Here is a 23727-nt window from a genome sequence, read left to right as displayed (position 1 = left end):
CTTTGGAGCGTATGCCTATAAGCGAATGCCTTTTGGCCTTTGTAATGCTCACGGTACCTTCTAGCGGTGTATGCTTCATATATTTAGTGACATGGTAGAAGCTTTATGGAAGTTTTCATGGATGATTTTTCTATCTATGGAGACTCCTTCCGCAATTTGTTTGTCTAACCTATATAAGGTTTTGACGGTGTGAAGAAAGAGCCTTGTTTTAAATTGGGAAAAGTGTCATTTCATGGTGAAAAGGGCATAGTACTAGGTCACATTGTATCTAATGATGGCATCGAAGTAGATAAGGCCAAACTAGATAAGATAGCGACTCTACCTAAACCCGACGGTTGTCCGTGATATTAGAGCTTTTCTAGGCCATGCGAGGTTTTTTATAGGCGATTTATTAAAGACTTCGAAAATAGTTAGGCCTTTAACTAATCTGCTTTTGAAAGATGCAATCTTTGATTTTAATTTTAGCTGTAAGCGGGCTTTTAAGAAACTTTAAAAGCAGCCTAACCTCTGCACCAATTATACAGCCTCGATTGGTCTAAACCTTCGAACTCATGTGTGATGCTAGTGACTATCACGGTTAGTGCGATCTTGGGACAAAAACTAGATAATAAGTCCAGCTGTTATTTATTATGCTAGTAAAACATTAAGCGATGCTCAGCGGAATTATTCAACTACCGAAAAAGAATTCTTAGCCGTCATTTATGCTTTAGATAAGTTTAGATCCTTATTTGGTTGGTTCTAAAACCTTAGTTTACCGGACCATGCGACCGCTTAAGTACCTTCTTGCGAAGAAGGATGCTAAGCGAGATTAATCCGATGGATCCTTCTCCGCAAAGAGTTCACATTAGAAATAAAAGGACAAAAGGGTCGAAAGCGTGGTTGCCGACCACCTATCTAGACTTCACAAGCGGCGATCGGTGATTCGAGTTCATACCGGACTCTTTTCCTGGTAAGCATCTGTATGCCATTTTTTCAGCACCATGGTATGCTGACATTGTAAATTATTTAGCGGCTGATGTTATGCCTTATAATTGGTCAAGAAATGAACGTAAGAAGTTCTTGGCCAGAGTTAAGTTATACTACTGGGATGAGCCCTATCTTTTTAAGTATTGTGCGGATCAGATTATTCGTCGTTGTATTCCCCAGTGGGAATACAATGAAGTTCTATCGTTCTGCCATGATAGAGAGTGTGGTGGCCATTTTAGTGGGATGAAAACAGCCGCTAAAGTTCTTCAATGTGGATTTTATTGGCCTACCCGTTTTAAGGATGCCCAAGTGCATTGCAAGGCGTGTATTAGATTTGCCAACAACTTGGGCGAATCCTGGCGTAATATGATGCCATTAAATCCAATCTTGATAGTAGAAATTTTTGATGTTTGGGGCATTGATTTCATGGGTCCTTTCCGGTTTCCACGGTTTCATTTATATTCTAGTTACCGTGGACTCGTGTCTAAATGGATAGAGGCCCTAGCTTGCGTAGCAATGACCATAAGACCATTGTATTTTTTTATTAAAGAATATATTTTTACGTCGGTTTGGCATTCCTAAAAGCCATCATTAGTAATGGTGGAACACATTTCTGCAACAGAGTTGTTGCATCCCTAGTGAAAAAGTATGGAGTTACACACAAAATAACAACTCCTTATCATCCACAAACTAGCGGACAAGTAGAAGTTTCTAATAGGAAATCAAAAGATTTTAGAAACAACGTAAACCACGATAGGAAAGACTGGTCAAAGCGTCTATCGGATGCCTTATGGTATAGAAGCTGCTTCAAAACTCCTATAGGTATGTCTCCCTTTAGACTTGTATTTGGGAAACCATGTCATTTGCCGTTGAATTAGAGCATCGTGCTCGTGGGCTATAAAAGCCTTAACTTCAATATTGATGAGTGATGGTGTCAAACCTGAGTTGCAATTGAATGAGCTTGAAGAAATCCGTGGCGATTAAATGCGATCATGTGAAGGATTATAAAGCTAACATGAAAGCGTGTTCATGAAGCATATCTTAGCGCCAAAGAGTTTGTGGTCGGTCAAAGGTCTTGCTTTACAACTCCGTCTACATATTTTCCGGAAAACTAAAACCCGTTGGTGCGGCCCTTTTCAGTTCTTGAAGTCACCCCTTACGGGGCAATCACCTTAGTAAATCCAAATGACAACGATTACCTTTCAAGTTAATGGTCAATGGTTAAAACATTTTCACGAACTTACGTCCCACGATGTAGAGGAAGTCCTTTTCTGAGGACCCTATCTATGAGGGACTGACCTTGTCATTTGGTGTACTTCCTTTCCTCCCATATAGTGGTAAGTGCACCATTCAGTGTAACCGGGCCCTCCATGGGTGTGTGGGCTGTAAGTACGGATCCTAAGTCCACGGTTAACATAATTCATGTTTTCCACCTTTGCATGTTTTCGGTTTTGAGTCATGTTCCTCATATGGGGTGAATTATGTATTTATTGTTTTTCATGTTTCTTATAATAAACTAATAAAAAATAAAAAATAAAAATAAAAAAAATAAAAATTCTAAAATCATAGAAATAGCAATCCAACAAGTCTTGGGAATCGACTTTAAAAGCGACCACGTTTTAAACAAATTTGTTTGGGGGTGGGCGGTCGAACTTTCCATCTGGATTGCTTTCGAACTTTCCATTTGTGTTGCTTAGGCCCATTACTTATAGTTCAATTGGGTTGGCGTAATCTAAACTTAGATTTCAGCCGTTAGCATAACTTACGTCACACACGCGCGCGCGAGGCGTTCTTCCACCCTCTTATACGTCACCCATGGTTGGAATTGAATATTTTATGGATCATTGGATTGGAAATTCTCTACTGATCATTTCCATAACTCATTCGCCAAAATCGGGACGATGCGAAGCGGCAAATTGAATTTGAAGTTCTTGCGAAAAATTGGGAAATTCGAATTCACATTGGGCTTGGGCCCAAACCGCCGCGCACTCGTTGTCGTCTCCTTCCTTCCCCAAACCCGCCGCCGCGGTGTTTCCCTTTTGAATCCCGCCCGGTTGCAAATTAAATCAAACTTAGAAAACCCAAATAAAATAAAATATAGTGTGAGAGAAGAAACCTAACTACACACTACACCAATAAAAGCAAATCCACCTAAAATCTTCTCTAAACCACCACCGCCACCAACTGACTCGAAAAACAGCCACCAATTAAAGTCTCCACCACGCCACCAAGCGTTGTTTTTAGTTGTTTTCTTCAAACTCGCCTCCCCACGGTCTACAAAACCATTAGTTGTCTAACAAAACTTCAATGGCGCTACGGCGTAATTTTTTTTGCGGAACAGCGTTTGCTTACTGGCGGTTTGGCGCCATTTTACGGCGGAGATGATTAAGAGGCATTGGACGATTGTGGTACTTTCGGTGAGGAGTTCTATCACTATGATTTGGTAGAACAGTTTTATAAAAGCGAGAATTGGAAGGGGATAGGATTTTCATAAAGTTAGCGAGGAGCGAGGAAGGAAGTAACGAGGCGGTTGTTGGCTGAACTATTAGGAATGCGGCAGAAAGCAACTTGGTAGCGACAATTCGGGGAATCGATTATCTTTGGAGTTCACTGCTTTGATGAAAAGGATCTTGTCGTGGAGGCCGAATACAATCCGACATCTCATTCGTCCGCCCGATCCACCACGAGAACCAATCGTTGGTAGCTTCGGTGGATTGGTAGGCGATCCTCGGGAAAGACAAAGTCGATGATATCGGCTGCAATGCATGTTCTCTCGGATTTTGCAAACAAAAAGTATAATTTCTGTATCATTGATTTAATGTTTAATGTGATTCGAGGGTGGGGAAGAGCTTGGCCTCTTCCGTATTGATCACTAAGATCATGCTCTCCTTTAGAGCGACTATCGCATAAGATCTACTCTTATTAAGATCAAATTGCATTCTAATACAAGTATCTATCACGGATTGCATCCAAGAGACTTGGCCGTTATGCGAAGAAAAATGGTTGAGTCGAGGATGAAAAGGAAGATATGACATGTGCGGATGAAGATGCATTAGATAATTGTAATTCTAATTTAAAAGCGATGCAAGTGTTGCAAAACTGCCTTTGGCGGTGCGTTTATGGTATTTAATGGAAATATCCAGAGATAGACAGATTGTAGTTCAAAGAAGCAAAGGAACCTTCGGAGGAGATTTGAAATGCTCGAAGGGTTTACGGACAATATCTTGTCTAACATGGAGACTATCCACCCGGCATCAACAAACCCGATTATTATCGTACTTTCGATGCGAGATGGAAGCCAGTAGCTTGTTCGAATAGAGATGCTGACGGCGCATGCCACCCGTGGAGGACTACGGTTCAACCGGAGTCCAGGCGGGCATGGCGTCGTCGCCAAAGAACGAATGGTTCAAGCCAATCTCCATCCGGGGCCCATCATCATCACGGAACTAGGTGTTCACCATCGGTTGTGTTATTTGTTATTTCATGATTGTTTTATTAGTTGAATTTTTAATTGGTAGTTAAATTTAAATAGTAATGTGTTTATTTAAGGTTGTTTGGATTTAAATTTTATTTTTAATATAATTGGTTATTTTTCAGTCTTGCTTGTTTTATCATAAATCCCACCTTCCGACTTGTTTGGGGGTGGAAATATTTATACCGAGCATAAGTCGTTATATGATCATTTCTTTGTAAAGTTGTATTGGAGGAAAGGTTGATAATTTGGCGATCTCGGCATATCTATGATTTTTGTGGTGGTAGCATGAAATCTAGGAGAGGTTAGAAGTTACTATTCTAAATCAAGTATGAAAGATACCAGGATTTATAGAAAATCATGGAAATGGTTTGTTTCGTTTTCGGGTTTGAAATTTTTCTATTTCGAAATTGCCTTCAAACAATTTGGAAACTTCGATTCGTTTTGGTAGCTCGGAACCTATTTAAACTCCTTTCTTTCTACACTAACAAACCACACTACATCCCACTATCATCCGCACCTTCCACTCTAAGTTTTTTTTTTTTTTGCTCTAAACTCGGGTCAAGCCTTCAGTGGCGCCTGCGCCCTTTACATTTTCCGAAAAATTTAGTGAGGCGTGACCAGCGCCCTCCTTGCGCTACCGCGCCAAAACACTGTAAAAGCATTAATTAAAAGCATTAACGACCATCTATGTATGTGAAGCCACTTATACATTAGCGGAAAATTCCAATTTTCAGGATGGTCATTCCAGGATTTTTGTGGAGCTATTCAAAGAGTTATTGTGATGACATCTCTCCTATACTCATACTTGAACAGTCCTTCAAAGATGTGTTGGGGCACGAGACCTATGGACATTGGTTCCGACAAAGAATCCTACAGATTAGGATGGCGTCATCTTGGTAAGTGATGGCGATTCATATTCACCATGACTACTGCTTATTTCTACGACCATGTTAAATTCTATTGTAATCGGGATGGAGAACAAAATTCTGGTCGTGGTCGAAGACCACGACACATCAATTCGATAAAAATGTGGTCGCTCTAGTTTTAGGATTACCGATACGATCCTGTTCTCACGTAGGCATATATGACCCGATAATGCATATCTTTATGATTATACATATTTCCATGAGTATTATGGGGAGGGGTATTTGAGTAATGGACTAGGCGATATAGCATTGCCATGGTAGCACTTTCCACTAGCGTAGAGGCACCACCATGTTATTCATCGATGAATATTTTTGGGGAATGGCGGTTCATTTACGCAAAAACGATGCTGGTGACATTTTCCTCGCTTTAGCTGAGGGGCGTCGCCCGATATGACATTCCCGAAATTATTAGTCGTCGCTAGTCTTAAGAGAGAGCCCAAACCATGGCGTAAGTATCTTCTTATGCTGTGTTAGTAAACAGCGTCATGCGTAGTTGTTTTACGCATGATACGTACAATTCACAGTTGAAAAGGGTTGAAGTCATGAGACCCACCAATCGGGTGGTTTTTCGTTGCGAATAATGACTTGGCTAGGGATGGCGGAGTCGACCTCATTTGGTTAAAATTACATCCCATCGGACATGATAACAACGAGGTTAGCATTAGTAGATGATAGCTGGCGGCAAAATTGGCAAATGGGTGGGCGGGGATCTGCGAAGGAACCTCGTCTGTTGGCGAGGAGGAAGAGGATGTTTAAAGCGGGGAGATAAGGTAAGTTTTTAGTTTTGTTAGTGTATGCTTATGTCCCGAAGCAATTTAATTCGGTTAACCCATAATGGGTGGAACTCTTATAGAGTTGCGTCGGTTTTATTTCCTATATTAGAAATGCGTTCTAACTTTGTTTTGCGGATGTTCACGAATTTCACGCGTTTCAATGGTATTTTTCCTACCCTCTTTATTTACAATACTTTGAGGACAAAGCATGATTCTTGTTTGGGGGCATAGAAACACGTGTAATTAAGGCATCTGATAGGATATAGATATGTATAATATGCATTTTTTTTCTAGTTAAAGTTTCAAAAATTCAAAAATATAAATAAATAAGTTATGCTATACACTTGGGAATATTGGTATTGTTTTCTTTCTCTATGCTCTTAACAATCTAGAAGTCTCCGCGTAGTTTTGCATTAGAATAATTGTTAGAAACTTAGGTTAATATATAGGTAATAATCTTTGCATCTATCTATAAATATATTACATGAGTATATCTATGATTGTTAGCGATGAAGTTTTACGAAATCTAGGCTAGAGTACTTATTCTACAAATCCTGTGAGAATATAGCCTAAAAGCCTTATATGAGCCGAAACATTTGAGAAATGACACAAGGGGAAGTAAAATCCGGATAGAGAAATCACCGTCCACTTGTTTGATCACTAAACCATATCCTAAAAGCGAGAATTTAGGCCCTCTTTGGATCGATATAGCCAGAAATTCAAACCTATGAATTATTTTCCACTATTAAGCCCCTCACGAGGCCTTTCTTTAGCCTTTCATAAACCACAAATCCTTTTACCCTGTTACAAAAACAAAACAAAATAAAAAAATCAACCTACCCAATCTAGAATAAGTCACGAGGGAATAGAATGAGGAAGAAAGAAGAAGAGAAAACCGGTGTAAACAAAAGTTAGTTAATTGCTTGAAAAATAAAGAAAAGAAGTTCCCATCAAAGAAAAAAAAATAAAAATAGAAATAAAATAACAACTCCAAAAATAGAATAAAAGGAGTCAAAAAAAAAGAAAAGAAAAAATATATGGCTGGGATGGAAACAAAGACATAATGTAGAAAGACTCATTATTATCGGACTTGTCTTTTTGAATATCCATTTCCTTCCTTCTTAAAACCATCTCCTAATCCCATAACACCTAATAAAGACCTAGCTCAATTAGGAATAGAGTTAGTGTGATAGTAAGTGAGCAGATGTGTTTGATCGACTCCGCTTCCTTGTTGTCATTTTAGATTGTAAGGTAAAAAAGTGTGCCCTTGCACAGATGATGAAACTTAGTGGAAAAAATCGAGTGGTTTTGTCTTGACATTTATGTGAGGGACCTACTTAGGGGGCGTTATTCGAGTTTCATAAACAAACACTGCTAGACATTTCGCTACTAGAGGTATCGTTCCGAAATAATAACTATCAAAAATCCACCCATAAATAATTCATCGGAAATAGTTCCAGCTCACACCACCCGCGGACTACTACACCCACACAACTAGATCGCCTTGACACCTTCATAAAAGTGAGCCAAAAAACTTTTTCCTAACCATGGCTCAATCTAACCAACAAAATTCTACAATCCATTAATAATTTAACTAAACAGGTTGGCTCAAGATAAAGCCCAACCCAAAGGTGTGTTTCCAGGTAACGAAATACCTAATCCTAAAACAACAAATACAGCCTTTGAGGTAACCGATAATACTAGTAACTAGTATGAAAATGTAGGTGAGCTAAAGGCTATCACCACCTCCGCTTTGGCCGTAATGGTTGATAACAAAGTAACTATGCCTATAGTTACCCCACTAGTAGCCCCCTACACCGCTATATTACTAGATACCGAAATAGAAACTCAAGAGCCTACCACCGTAGAGAGGTACCTCGGGTTCAACACAACCTAAGAAATAGGAAGCCACGGTTAAACACCTGTGTAATACCATTTGCTAAATATAGCCAGCGAAACCACCCGTTTCCACAAAAATTAGCCACGTTAACTAGGGATACAAATTACGAGGAGATTAGGGATGTTTTCAAGAATCTAACTATAAACCTTCCCTTCCTCGAAGCTATAAAAAGCTACCACACCATCGCGAAGTTTCTTAAGGAATTGCGGTACTACTAGCGTAAGACCAATATACCAAAAGACACCTTTTAAAAAACAAGTCCCAACTCTATCCGAACATAATGGAATTGTTAAGCATAAAGGACTTCGGTCATCATCGCATAATGCACCTTAGGAGATTCTTATACGACGAACCGTGTTATTAGACTTAGGGGCTAGTGTCAACTTACTCCCGCTTTATTTGTATAGACAAATAGGTCTAGGACGAGATGCAACCCACTAGAATGGCGTTGCAATTAGCCGATCGGTCTATTAAGTATCCCAAGGGTGTCGTCGAAAATGTTTTGGTAAAATTCAGGATTTTTACTATCGGGTTGATTTTGTCATCCTCGACCGCGAAGTCGCTAACGACTCTGTCCGGATCATTTTAGGGCTGACCCTTTCTAGCAACCGCCAATGCGCTTCATTAATTGCCGCGATGGTTCAATGTCCATGTCTTTTGGCAATCTTGTCAGCATTTGAAGTCAATGTTTTAAAACAAAGACACATTTACCCGATTCGCCTATGGATGGAGAGGTTAGCATGATCGAGAGCCAGTTGCTCGAGATTATTTCAACAACACGTTCCCCTCGATAATCATATGCCCAAATTTCTTTCCTTTGGAAGTTCAGGACTCAACATTTCCATCCCTACACTAGTCGATACACATATTATACGGATGAGGATGAGATAGATGACTTTCTCAAAGATGTAGAGGACTATCATAGTAACGAGGATATGACCAATCTAGATGAGCAATTCGATGAGTTTCTTCGAGAAGGTGATGAATCACCCTATCAAAAACTACTTTGCACAACATCCACCTCGATTCCCCTCCTTCCACCCTTTCAAAGGAATCTCGAAGTTTGCACTTTCGATCCTTTTGTTTCTCCCTGCTCCATAATTTTTTAAATCCACCTAGTAAACAAATACTACTGAAGGACAAACCACTTGACACCTTCATTTTCAGAATTGAGACAGTCCCCTACACACACAATGAATGAGTTTTGTGCTAAAACCACATCCTCATTGTTTGTGCTGTCTTTCTACAACTTATCCATATCCACCATATTCTTCACAACCATTCACTTTTCCACCCTTATTTACTAGAACACCCACTCATTCAAAAATGAAAAATAAGGTGCATGATAGGTTACATAATAGGGTTATCCGACTTCGCTTTCATTTCACTAGGTTGAGTCATGGGAAATCTTGGTACTTGATTGTGTTTGGATATGTTTTCTGGGATATTTATTTATGGAATGATCCACAATTATTTGGTTGTTGATATATGATAAACTGCATGTTCATACATACGTCTAGATAAAGTCTCGAGTATCTGACTATAAACGACTCAACTTTTGTGGTTGGTGCATTTCCTTTCATTTCCATATATTGGTGAGTGCACCATTAAGGTAACCGGGCCCTCCCTATGGAGTGTGTGGCTGTAAGTACCGGATCCTAAGTCCACGCTTAAAACATAATTCCGCGTTTTCCACTCTTGCATGTTTTATCATTTTTTTTTGAGTCATGTTTCTCTATGGGGTGAATTATGTCTTTATTGTTTATTGTTTTTATTTTTAAAATAAAAAAAAAATATATATATATATATATATATTAAAGAATAAGCATAGTAACCTAGGAAGTCGGGGAATCGACATTAAAAGACCCTGCTGCTAAAACAAATTTTCTAAGCCGTTGTAAAAAATTTGTTTGGGGGTGGGGTTAAATGTTTTCGTACTAAATATTTATGTCCCATTAGAGTTTCTTAGGCCGTTTTATTGTATTACGATTCGGGTTGACATAATCCATGAATTTAGAGTTCAATTGTTCGCATAACGTACGTCATGCACGCACTTCGAGGCGTTTTCCACTATCTTATATGTCATCCACGGTCGGAATAGAGTGTTTTATGGATCATTGGATTGGAAATTCTCTCCTGATCATTTCCATATCTAATTTGCAAAAATCGGACCGGTAACGAAGCGGCAATTTTGATTTGAAGTTTTGCGAAAAATCGAAAAAAATCACAAATTTCGATTTTGGGCTTGGGCCCAACCAGCCCACCTACCTAAAGACGACCGCGACTCCTTACCTTTAGCAGCACTCGCGATCTTCTTCTCCATTCCGCCATTAACGCCAAGCTCCAAAAACCTAAAAAAAAACAAAATCAAAATAAAAAGAAAACGAGAATTAACCCACGCCCAAAATCAAATCCCAACCCAAATCGACTCCAAACACCACCGACCACCACTCCCACCGATTTACATCACTAAAAACCACCGAAAATTCAAAATTTTGGTGCTGCCGCGCCACCACTCCACCACCACCACTGTTGCTTCAACCGGTCGATTAAAATCCCACCACTACATCACATTTAAACCCCTACTACATTCCAAACTTCCGATGGCTCAATGGCGAATTTTTGCGAGCAAGCTTTTACCGCCCGACCACTTCGGCGCCGTTTTACGATGATGATAACCGTTAAATGTATAGTCTACCTCACGAAATGAGCGATGAATTCAAATCGCCAAGTAAACTAAAACTAATCTTTTACTATCTCAATTATCAAAACTTCTACTCTCGATCGCGAATTGCACTAAGTGGAGTAGGAAGTTCGTTCCACTCCTAGTTCCCTAGCATGGATTGTTTTCTAAGTCTAAGAAATCAGTCTTAAGTCAATGAGAGCTTTTCTGAAGGGAATTATACTCACGATGCAATATGAAATTGATTATTTGAATTTAAACTACTTAATGCTATGGAAATATGATTGTTTGAATCTAGATAAAGAAATTAGGAGGGAATTGAATCCACCTCGACTCCAAGTTAATAACCTAGCGTAGAATGTTGTATCTCAATTCTCACGTTCTTCTTTGCGAGAATTTCGAAGTTCTAATCCCTAGTGTTCATGGCATTCCTACAGGATACTAACTAGCATGTGAGGTCGTCCACCCATTCTCATGGCTTAAACACGACCTTCTAGAGTGGAATAGATTCTACAACCAATTCTATACTAAACAACTAAGTCTTCATCAAGGCTTCATCAACCCCTCTAATGGAGGGTTTAGCCTTGAGTCATCAAAACATCATTTCCCATATTATTATAACTAAACATACTATCAAGATTCAAAATTTACTTAATTTAAACAATAATGAAATCTAATTTAATGACTAAAATGAAATAAGGGCGTGAATTGAAATTAGATCTAGAATTGGAAATGACAAAATCGAAATTGATAAAGAATACTACTTTATTTATCTAATCAAATTGAAGAGCAAGATTCAAAGGTTTAATCTAATACAATAATTTAAATGGAACTAAACTTAATTAAAACAATTAAATCTAGATCTAGAAGCTATTCTAATGGCTACTTTCTATATAAGCTATCTACCCTAATTCTCTACTAAATAATCTACCATTAACAATGAGCTTCCTAACCTAACTTTTATTAACAATGAGTCAAGCTTTTGTTTTTATACATCCAGATCCAAAAATCGTGCAAGGGCTTGGAGCCATGTTTTGGGCCAGAGAATCAGGCCCAAAACCCGATTCTTTCAGTCCAAAAAGGCCTCTTCAGCTAGATTCGACTTCAACAGACTTTTCATCCACTTCTGCTCCTCTGATTGGGTCAAGGCTTGGACCATTGCAAAGCTCTTTCCGAGACGGTCGTTTTGACATAAGGTAGGCCCAATTCCGAGGTCTGAGTCCAAAGATATGGCATTGAAAGTTCTGCTGACTTTTGCTCCTTTATCTCGCTAAAGTGGCACATTTCGCACATAATGGACTTTGAAGCTGAAATGCATAAAACACGTAATCAGTATTAACTCTTACTTATTATTCACATAATTGGTCTAACAGATGATGATTATTAAGGGGTTAAAACTACAGTTTTTGGGCTCTTATCAAGTGACGAGATGATCGGTCGAATTTGGAATAGCTTGCGGGTACTTTCGAAGCCTATTACCACGAGGACTTAGTCCGACGGTTCTATGATCTGAGGGAGTTGGAAGGGACTAGGATTTTTGTTGTGGTAGCGAAGAGGCGAAGGAAGTGACGACGGTTTGTTGGTTGAGATTCTAGGCATTCTGCCTAGAATCCATCCGATGTCACCCAGAGTCCCGCAAAGATAATGGGGTAGAGCCATTGATGCATGAGAGGCGGTTATTGAGGGGACTACAATGCAAGATCGCATTGTGTTCGACAGGCTTCCCTTAGGACCAACCCGGTGGCTCTGGCCGGTGGATTAATTGAGCGATCGGGGAAGGGAAGGTTAGCGATATCGGCCCGAAGCTGCCTCCATATCTTATAGATACTCGAGAGCGGAAGTATGACTTCTGCATCGTAGAGTTTTCTTGAGCATGATTAGGGTAGTAGGGAGGTTTGTTGCCCTCTCCCTCGTGTTGATAACAAAGATCATGCTCAAGTTGAGGCGGCTCAGTGTCGGACATACATCACTCTCCACCGTAACCCTCGCATCTATAAGGGTGTGTCCAACGGGTTTGGAGATTGGCTGAGGATAGAGAAGAAGAAGAAGAAGAGGATGGAGGAGCTGAGAATGCGAGGAGGCTCTGGGGGACATCGGGATGCCTCGAGGATGAGGAGGACTTGACTGTTTTGACGCGGATGCCTTGGAGAGTCTTTGGGCCGGATCGCGTAACGCATGGCTGTGATCCATCGAGGCATGCGTCGCTTTAACACTATCTGTGAAGACCTCCCGGACTCGACGAACAACGATGCAAAGCATAACCGAGCTCCATTACCCGAGAGAGGCGAGAGGTGGGAACAGATGGCGCCCGAGGCTAGAAGAAGCGCCGGTTAGGGACGAGATCTTGCGACATGATTCCCACCTCAGGGGACCGGCCCGCCGAGGACACACCATCCAGCACGGCGTCGTCGCCCGAAGGGCCGAGAATGGTGGCTCTTGAGGAGCTTCGGGAGCGATCTCGGAGCATGTTCCCTCCGCCACCAGTTCCGGAGTAGCTAGGGATAGTATAGTTTGATGTTTTATGTTTTATTTGTAATTTCGTTATTGTTATTTATTTTAATGCAAGTTTATTTCCGTAATTTGAATTTTGTAGTGTAATGTACTCCGAATGAATTTTTTAATATAAGGGGTTATTTTCGGTATCGTGGTTGTTTCATATTGATCCCACCTTCCCAACTTGTTTGGGGGTGGTTTTATCAATTCAAGCAATATTTTTATAACCCCGTGTTAGAATTTATTCGGAGTCAAGGTGAAAAATATGGCCGTTTAGGCATATCTATGATTGAGTATCATTGTAGGATGAAATCTAGATTAAATAGGTACATTCTATCATAAAATCAACCTAAAAGATCTTCGGGTTTGAATTAGAATCAAGGATATGAGTTGTTTCCGTTTCGGGTTTGGAAATTTTAGGATTTCCGGAAACAGCCGTAATTAGTTTTGGCAACTTCGATCCATTTTAGCAACTTTAAACCTATATAAACTTGATACAATCTATCCTCACAACTCACACTACACCTAAACTTCATCACTCACCTTTCACTCCCGCGATTCCCTCACGTTTGGCTCATTTTTCGAAGTTTACGCAACTCGCGCTTTTCAGCGCTTTTACGAGGCGCTTTTCGCTCTGTATTTTTTCTGAGTTTTTGTCGAGGCCTTTCGCTTAAAAGCCGCTGGCGACCAGCTCAAACACCTGGAAATTTCAATTTCTTCGCTGGCATTCAAGGCGTATCGATCGACTTTTCGCGCTACGACTTCCGTGGACGGGGAAATTTCCAGTTTTTAGATGCGTAGTATCCGGATCATTCGCAGCTATTCCAAAGCGTAATTTTGAGATGACATCTCCAACATTGATACCGAACAGTCTTTTGAAGATTTGTTCCAAAGCACTACTTATGGTGCTTGGTTTTTCGCCGGGCGATCACATTCGTTATTCGGGAGGCGCTTATGGTAAAGACCGGATGCACTTTATTCTCCGACTCTAGTATCTTATTTTCACGATAACTGCATTTTCTTTGAAAGACCCGGATGGAGAACAAGTGTTCTCCATCAACATTGATAATGAACCAATGGAAATTACCAGGTTCTTGCTAGCATTTGTTCTTGGACTGGCTATGCCCGCTGAAATACAAGACCCATGGTGCTATTGATTCGATAATATGTATGTCTACACTTACGAAGTTTTGCATGAGTCGTATGGCGGGCATTTTCCGTATTGAGGACCAAGGGAATATAACGTCGCCTTTGGTAGCCTATCCATGAACATAGGAACTGTTATGTTTTGGATCATGCTAAACATTTTAGGGAATGGCGTTTTCTTACGTGAATGATGCCACTTGCAGCGTCGTCCTTGCTTTAGCCGCGGGGCGTATGTGTCATGACCTTCCCGAACCTTGATGTCTAGTTTAGCTCGATCCCATAGCATGAGGCATAAGTACCTTCTTATGCATGTCTTAATTTTACGTATTGTGCTATGTTTCTTTCCTGTTTTTTGTACACGTTTCACGGATTGGATTACGGTCGATTAATCGCATGCGACCCACCAATAGTATTATTCGATCTTTCCGTGCAATGACTTGGCAAGGGTGGAGGATACAACCTCATCAGGTTGCACCCTACACCCCGTCAGACCAAGTGGCTCTTACTAGGTTAGCAATCATAGATGATAAATGGTGGGAAGCCTGGCAAATTATCATGGCATGGCAGGACGCGAAGGAACCTCACTTCTTTATGGAAGAAGAGAATGAGTAAGATGATGAGTAATGCGGGGGATAAGGTAAGTTTTCATTCTAGTTAGTGTCTGCTTATGTCCCAAGCAATTTCATTCTTGTTAACCCCATAATGGGTAGAACTCGTATAGAGTTGTGTCAGTTTTATTTCCTATATTAGTACGTCATAACCTTGTTTCTGGATGTTCTGAATTTCACGCTTCAATGGTATTTTTCCTACCCTCTTTATTTAATTGCTTTGAGGACAAAGCATGCTTTTTGTTTGGGGGGGGGGGGCATAGAAACACGTGTAATTAAGGCATTTGTTAGGATATAGATATGTATAATATGCATTTGTTTTCTAGTTAAAATTTCAAAAATTCAAAAATATAAATAAATAAGTTATGCTATACACTTAGGAATATTGGTATTGTTTCTTTCTCTATGCTCTTAACAATCTAGAAGTCTCACGTAGTTGTTGCATCAGAATAATTGTTAGAAACTTAGGTTAATAAATAGGTAATAATCTTTGCATCTATCTATAAATATATTACATGAGTATCTATGATTGTTAGCAGTAAGTTTCTGAAATCTAGGCTAGAGTACTTATTCTACAAATCCTGTGAGAATATAGCCTAAAGCCTTATATGAGCGAAACATTTGAGAAATGACACAAGGGAGAAGTAAAATCCAGATATAGAAATCACACGTCCACTTGCTTGATCACTATGCCATATCCTAAGCGAGAATTTAGGCCCTCTTTGGATCGATATAGCGGAAATTCAAACCTATGAATTATTTTCCGCTAATTAAGCCCCTCTAAGCCTTTCTTTAGCCTTCCATAAACCACAAATCCTTTACCCTGTTACAAAAAGAAAACAAAATAAAAAAAATTCAACCCACCCAATTTAGAATAAGTCTGAGAACAGAATGAGGAAGAAAGAAGAAGAGAAAAACCTTTGTAAACAAAAGTTAGTTAATTGCTTCAGAAAATAAAGAAAAGAAGTTTCCATCCAAGGAAAAGAAAAATAAAAATAGAAATAAAATAAAAACTCCAAAAATAGAATAAAAGGGAGTCAAAAAGAAAAAAAAAAAAAAGAAAAGAAAAAAGAAAAATATGGCTAAGGATGGAAACAAAGTATAGAAACAAAAGTAAATAACAAGGTTTTCTCTAGTTACATAATATGAAGACTCTATTATCTCGGACTTGTCTTTTTTGAATATCCATTTCCTTCCTTCTTAAACCATCTCCTAATCCCGTAACACCTAATAAAGACCTCTAGCTCAATTAGGAATAGGTTAGTGTGATAGTAAGTGGCAGATGTGTTTGATCGACTCGCTTCCTTGTTGTCATTGAGATTGTAAGGTAAAGTGTGCCCACGCGCACTAGAGTAAATAAACTTGAGTGGAAAAATCAGTGAGTGTTGTATCTTGACTATTATTGTGAGAACCTACTTAAGGGGCTATTCGAGGTTTCAGAAAACGGACCTGCTAGACATTTCATAGTATTACTCATTGTATATATGTTTATTATAGATGATTGATTATTATGCATATATTAGCTTAGGTTTTTGACTTGGGTATTCTTGTTCATAGCTAGTGAGATGTATAGATAGTTTGGAGCATGAATAAGGAAACAATAGTTTTATTTCTTAGTCGTTGTAGTATAGATGAAGTTTGTGAGTACCTTCAATTGGAAAACTCTCATGAGGCTATAACTTCGTCCACTAGGGAATTCCTAGTGGTTTAAGGCCTTGTTGCATATGGTCAATGCAATCGCACTTTCGTGAAAACGAAAAGTAGATAGAACTCCATTTTTGGTTACTTATGTTAATTTCTCATCTTTGCTTGAGGACAAGCAAAATGCTGTTTTGGGGTGGTTTGATAAGAGCCCAAAACTGTAGTTTTACCCCTTTAACAAATCATACTTTTAGACCAATTATGTGAGTAATAATTAAGAGTTAACACTGATTACGTGTTTTTATGCATTTCAGGCTTCAAAGTCCATTATGTGCAGAAATGTGCCACTTTAGCGAGATAAAGGAGCAAAGGTCGGTTACTAAGGAATTCCATGATTAAAGGCCAAGTTTCGAGAAGACAAAGCCTTTCTAAAATCCCGGTCAAAAGCTGAAAAGTCGACGCGGGCAGAAACAGCACACAAAGTCAGCAAAACTTTCGAAGGACATATCTTTGGACTCAGACCTTGGAATGGGGCCTACCTTATGTCAAAACGACCGGCTCGGAAAGAGCTTTCCAATGGTCTAAGCCTTGACCCAATCAGAGGAGCAGAAGTGGACAGAAAGTCTGTTGAAGCCAACTACAGCTGAAGAGGCCTTTCTGGACTGAAAGAATTGGGTTTTGGGCCTGATTCTCTGGCCCAAAACATGGCTCCAAGCCCATGCACGATTTTTGGATCTGAAAGTATAAAAACAAAAGCTTAATTCTTTGTTAATGGTAGATTTTTAGGTTAGAAAATAAAAGTAGCTTAGAATAGAAAGTAGCCATTAAAATAACTTCTAGATCTAGTTTTTCATGTAGATTAATTAAATTTAGTTCCATTTCAATTATTGTATTAGATTAAACCTTTGAATCTTGCTCTTCATTTTGATTAGATCAATAAAGTAGTATTTTTCTCAATTTCGATTTTTGTCATTTCCATTTCTAGATCTAATTTCAATTCCTGTCCTTATTTCATTTGAGTCATTAAATTAGATTTCATTATTGTTTAATTAAGTAAATTTCAATTCTTTATATCATGTTTAGTTTAAATGTAATCGGAAATGATTGCGTAATGATTCTCGGCTAAACCTCCATTAGAGGGGGTTGAGAAGCCTTGATGAAAGCTTGATTCCGAATATCGTAGATTCGTCGTAATTTCCTTTCCACTCTAGAAACGATTAGTTCACCATGAGAATGGGTTTAATCGTTCACATGCTAGTTATGAATTGGTAGGAATGCCATGTGTAATTAGGGATTAGGAAGAACCAATTGTTCTGCAAAGCAGTTCAATTCAGATTACGATGATTCGTCGTTAATAGGATTAAGTCGAGTTAAGGTGGAATCAGTCCCCCTCTAACTCCTTATCATCGAATCAACGTAGCATTCCCTTAGTTATTCCCATCGTCGACTAGTTGCATTTCGTGGGTAGTTGCATCGTAGTCTAGTTGCCTTTTTCGTAAATCTCTCATTAGACTTTAAGTAGAGAGTACAAACACATGAGAACACAGCATGCGGAAGGACTAGGAGTGGAACGAATCACTCTTCTCTACTATATCTCATAGACTTGAGAGTAGAATCTTTGATAAATATAGGCATCATAAGATTAGTTTTAGTTTACTTACGTTTTGAGTTCATCATTCATTTCGTAGGTAGACTATTCAATTTTACCCATTTATCAGTGCTATAACTACCTCATCTCTTAGTCCTTTTAGACAAATGAATTATGTTTAATTTCTTAGTTCCTGCAGTGAGACCTCGTCTCTGATGATTCATCTTCAGGAATACTTGGGAGTAACACCTTGAAGTGTTGAACTTCCAGTTCTAGCATCAATGTTTCCAATTACTGACTGGACAAAGTCTTCCAACTCTTGTTCAGCTTAGCATTTTCATAAGTATGGATCAAGTTCTTTAGCATTCTTTTTATTTAAAGGTAAATTTTAGAACTTGTGCATGGAAACTTTATATATAAACAATTTCAGTCAAAGTATGAGATATCAAATATGAGGATTGAGCCAACCAATGTTTGAGTGTTCATAAAACAGTAGCACTGAATACAATGTGTTTCAAGGGTTAAAACTAGTTGTATCAAATTTAATTTCCTGAAATTTTATATGTTTTTTGCTTCAGTTTAATCTTATTTTGTTTTTATAGTTTGGTCTACATATTTCTTCTTATATTTTGGCCTATAACTTTTGGATCTTGGTACTTTAGCTCTTCTCGAGTTGGTTCAATCTCATATAACAATTGAATTTTTGCTGTATTTCTCAGGTTTGGCGTCAACATTGACAGGTCAAGAAAGTAATGGGATTTTGGCTGTATTTCATCTCTTCTCGGGTTGGTTCAATAAATGTTTCTTTCTATGACTTATTCAAGTTCTACATTTCTTAAACTGAATGCAATCTTCTATTCCTTTGTTGAATGCCATCTTGTAATTCTTGGTTAGTCATTTTATGATTTTGACAATAATATCATGTTAAGTTTGTCAAAAGAGAGATATATATATATATATATGTTGGGTGTTAGACGTTTGTACATCTAAATGGTGTTGCATATGTCTCTTTTTAAGTTAAATTGTTTATCTTGTCCAAGTTTAGTAACACAATATTTATTTTATCTTTTTTATTTATTTATTTATTTATTTTTTTTTTGTGAAAGAAAGAAACTAGTGCGTATTAAATAGAATAGACATTGTGGTGTGCTTCTAATATGCTTGTGAAACTCAGTTACTGTTGGGGAATGTTTCAGTTTGGGTCAATCTTTAGGGTTCATTCAATTCTCAGTTCTCAGTTGCAAAATTGTTGTGGACTTGTGGGTATTAAGGGCTTTGTTGCTTGTGAGCATGGATAATTACTTTCGTTGATTAGATACTTCAAAAAATCCTTTTTATATATATATGTTGGGTGTTAGATGTTTGTACATCTAAATGGTGTTGCATATGTCTCTTTTTAAGTTAAATTGTTTATCTTGTCCAAGTTTAGTAACACAATATTTATTTTATCTTTTTTATTTATTTATTTATTTATTTATTTTTTTGTGAAAGAAAGAAACTAGTGCGTATTAAATAGAATAGACATTGTGGTGTGCTTCTAATATGCTTGTGAAACTCAGTTACTGTTGGGGAATGTTTCAGTTTGGGTCAATCTTTAGGGTTCATTCAATTCTCAGTTCTCAGTTGCAAAATTGTTGTGGACTTGTGGGTATTAAGGGCTTTGTTGCTTGTGAGCATGGATAATTACTTTCGTTGATTAGATACTTCAAAAAATCCTTTTTGTGTTTAAGTATTACCAATTCAGAATGGTGCTCAAGTATTTCCAATGCAGTCTAATCATTGATGGATTAAATGCGGGAGCTCGAGAAGATATATGGTAACAGATAGTTAATTTTGTAAAGGTGGTATGAAGCAGGTATGTAAACATGTTCATTTGTCTATGGATGTTCCTTTTCTAGTTAATACATTTCACAACTCTAATTCGCATAACTTTGTTTCATAAACCTTTTTGGAATGTAATTTTCTTCTTCCCCACACGTGTCTTTTATTGGCTTTAGGATTCTCTTAGTGATGTTATTTATTGTGTTACTTTGAAGGCAATAGATGAGTTTGGTAGTCAACCTTAGTTTGGGAGATGTTAGTTTGATTTGTCTTTGGTATAAGTGAGATGTTAGTGCTGGCCTGCCGGGATCCTTTTCTACTTGCTTGATAAACTCAGTTATCAAAGTGTCCAATAAGCCTATGAAGCATTTCAGTTGATTTCCATTTATTTGCACAATAGCTTACCTCATGCCCCGGGTCCAAATCTCGCCTCCCATCAAGTACAATAGCCTAATTTATTATTCTCGTCATATTTTACTTTCATATATTATTTCTTCACTTTTTTTGAAGTGCGAGCAATGTTAATTTTTGGACTGACGAATTAGCTTGTGTTTTTGCAAAAAATTAGAAGGTTGGCAACATGTATACTACTTACATGGATTTCGAAGATCGATGGATTTTGCGGTTTTGGGGTTGATGATGTGTTGAATATAGTATGGCTAGACTAAAATATTGTAAAGAATGTTAATGCATCATTCTAGATATGTTACTGTACTGTAGGAAATGGTTGTTGGTTATCATTCTAGACATGTATTGGAATTTTGTTTATCTGCCTTGTGAAATGAAATTTCAATTTAGAATCTTTTCACTTCTTTGTGATGGTTTCAGTACACAAATTGTATCTCTCTAATAATAAAATTATATATATATATATAAAATAAAAAAAAGATGGACACTTTTGCCACGGCCATTTCATGCAAAAAGAATCGAAACTAGGATTTGAAGAAACATTTATTGCTACGACTGTGGCAAAATATTACTTTTTGCCGCGGTCAAAGCCGTGACAAAAAGAAATTTATTTATTTAAAAAAAATAAAACTAATTCAAATAAAAAACAATGTCTTGCCACGACATAGTTGAGGATAAATGTTCATTTTCTTGCAGCGGTGGCAAAAGTCGTGGCAACAAACTTCTTTCCACACCCTTTTTTGCCTCGAGCGAGGCTAAAAGTTTTTTCGTAGCAAAACACATGTTGCCACAAATTTTAGACTTTTTGCCACCACAACTGACCGCGGCAAAAAAATCATATTTTTAGTAGTTTAACAAAAATTATATTCCCATCCAACTCCCTCATCCTATAAAACTGTCGGACCAAATCTTCGGGGTAAAAATTGTGTGTCGAGTACTGTGGGCTTGGGCCCCAAGCCCAATTCGAATCCCAAAAAAATTTGATTTTTAGCGCAACTTCAAACTAAAATTGCCGCTTCGTTACCGGTCCGATTTTTGCGAATGAGATATGGAAATGATCAGGAGAGAATTTCCAATCCAATGATCATAAAACACTCTATTCCGACCGTGGATGACATATAAAAATATAGAAAATACCTCAAAGTGCGTGCATGACGTAAGTTATGCGAATGAATGAACTATAATTTCCTAGATAATGTCAACCCGAATCGAAATACAATTAAACGGCCTAAACAACACAACTGGAAAGTTGAACAATCCAGGATGGAAACGAACACGCCAACCCCCAAACAAATTTTAGACACAGAGTTTAGAAAATTTATTTTAAAAGTGGGTCTTTTAAAGTCAGATTCCCGAGACTTCCTAAATTACTATGTTTGTGATTTAACAATTTTTATTTTTTATGAAAAATATTTAATATAAGAAAAACAATGAAAGCAATAAATGCATAATTCACACCATAGAAGAACATGACTCAAAAACCGAGAAAACATGCAAGAGTTGAAAACGTGAATTATGTTAACCGTGGACTTAGGATTCGGTACTTACAACCACACACTCCATTGGGAGGGCCCGATTACTTGAATGGTGCACTTACCAATATATGGAAATCAAAGGAAGTACACCAACGAAAAGGTCAGTCTGCATAGATAGGGTCCTGTAAAATGACTTCCTCTACATGAGGGGACAAAAGCTTGTGAAAATGTTTCAACCATTGGCCATTGACTTGAAAGGTACTGTTGTCCTTGGGATTTACCAAGGTGATTCCCCCGTGAGGGATGACTTCAGTAACCAGAAAAGGACCAGACCAACGGGTTTTTAATTTCCCTGGAAAAATATGTAGACGGGAGTTGTAAAGTAAGACCTTTTGACCTACCACAAACTCTTTGCGCAAGATTTGCTTATCATGAACACATTTCATGTTAGCTTTATAATCCTTCACGAGATCATAAGAATCACTACGGATTTCTTCAAGCTCATTCAATTGCAACTTGCGCTTAACACCTGCCTCATCAAAATTGAAGTTAAAGCTTTTTATAGCCCACATAGCGCGGTGCTCCAATTCAACGAGCCATTGCCAAGGTTTCCCAAATACAAGTCTAAAGGGATACATACCTATAGGAGTTTTGAAAGCAGTCATATATCCCCATAAGGCATCAGATAGACGCTTTGACTAGTCTTTCCTATTAGGATTTACAGTTGTTTCTAATATCTTTTTGATTTCCCTATTAGAAACTTCTACTTGTCCGCTAGTTTGTGGATGATATGGAGTTGCTACCTTATGTGTAACTCCATACTTTTTCACGAGAGATGCAACAACTCTATTGCAAAAATGTGTTCCACCATCACTAATGATGGCTTTGGGAATGCCAAATTGATAGAAAATATACTCTTTAACAAAAAACACAACTATCTTAGGGTCATTGTTACGGCAAGCCATGGCCTCTATCCATTATAGACGTAGTCCACGACAACTAGAATATAAATGAAACCGTGGGAAACTGGAAAGGGACCCATGAAATCAATGCCCCGTATGTCAAAAATTTCTACCACCATGATTGGATTTAATGGTATCATATTACGCTTCGTGATTCGCCCAAGTTGTTGGCAACGAATGCACGTCTTGCAATGCACTTGTGCATCTTTAAAGAGAGTAGACCAATAAAACCCACATTAAAGAATTTTAGCAGCTGTTTTCATACCACTAAAATGGCCACCACACTCTTTGTCATGGCAGAATGAGAGAACCTCATTATATTCCCATTGGGGAATACAACGACGAAAAATCTGATCTACACAATACTTAAAAAAGTAGGGCTCATCCCAGTAGTATAGCTTAACTCTGGCCAAGAACTTCTTACGTTCATTTCTTGACCAATCATAAGGAATAACATCAAATGCTAAATAATTCACAATGTCAGCATACCATGGTGCAGAAAAAATAGCATACAGACGCTCATCAGGAAAAGAGTCCGGTATGGACTCAGAATCACTATCATCGTCGTTTGTAAGTCTAGATAAGTGGTCAGCAACTACATTTTTGACCCCTCTTTTGTCCTTTATTTCTAATGTGAACTCTTGCAGGAGAAGAATCCATCGGATTAATCTTTGCTTTGCATCCTTCTTTGCGAGAATGTACCTAAGGGTTGCATGGTCCGTGTAAACTAGAGTCTTAGAACCAACCAAATAAGGACGAAACTTATCTAAAGCATAAACGACATGGCTTAGAATTCTTTTTTAGTAGTTGTATAATTCCTTTAAGCATCGTTTAGAGTTTTACTAGCATAATAAATAACAGT

The sequence above is a fragment of the Coptis chinensis genome, chromosome 2, assembly GCF_015680905.1.
Source record: "Coptis chinensis isolate HL-2020 chromosome 2, ASM1568090v1, whole genome shotgun sequence".
Classification (NCBI taxonomy): domain Eukaryota; kingdom Viridiplantae; phylum Streptophyta; class Magnoliopsida; order Ranunculales; family Ranunculaceae; genus Coptis; species Coptis chinensis.
This window is presented reverse-complemented; position numbering follows the sequence as displayed.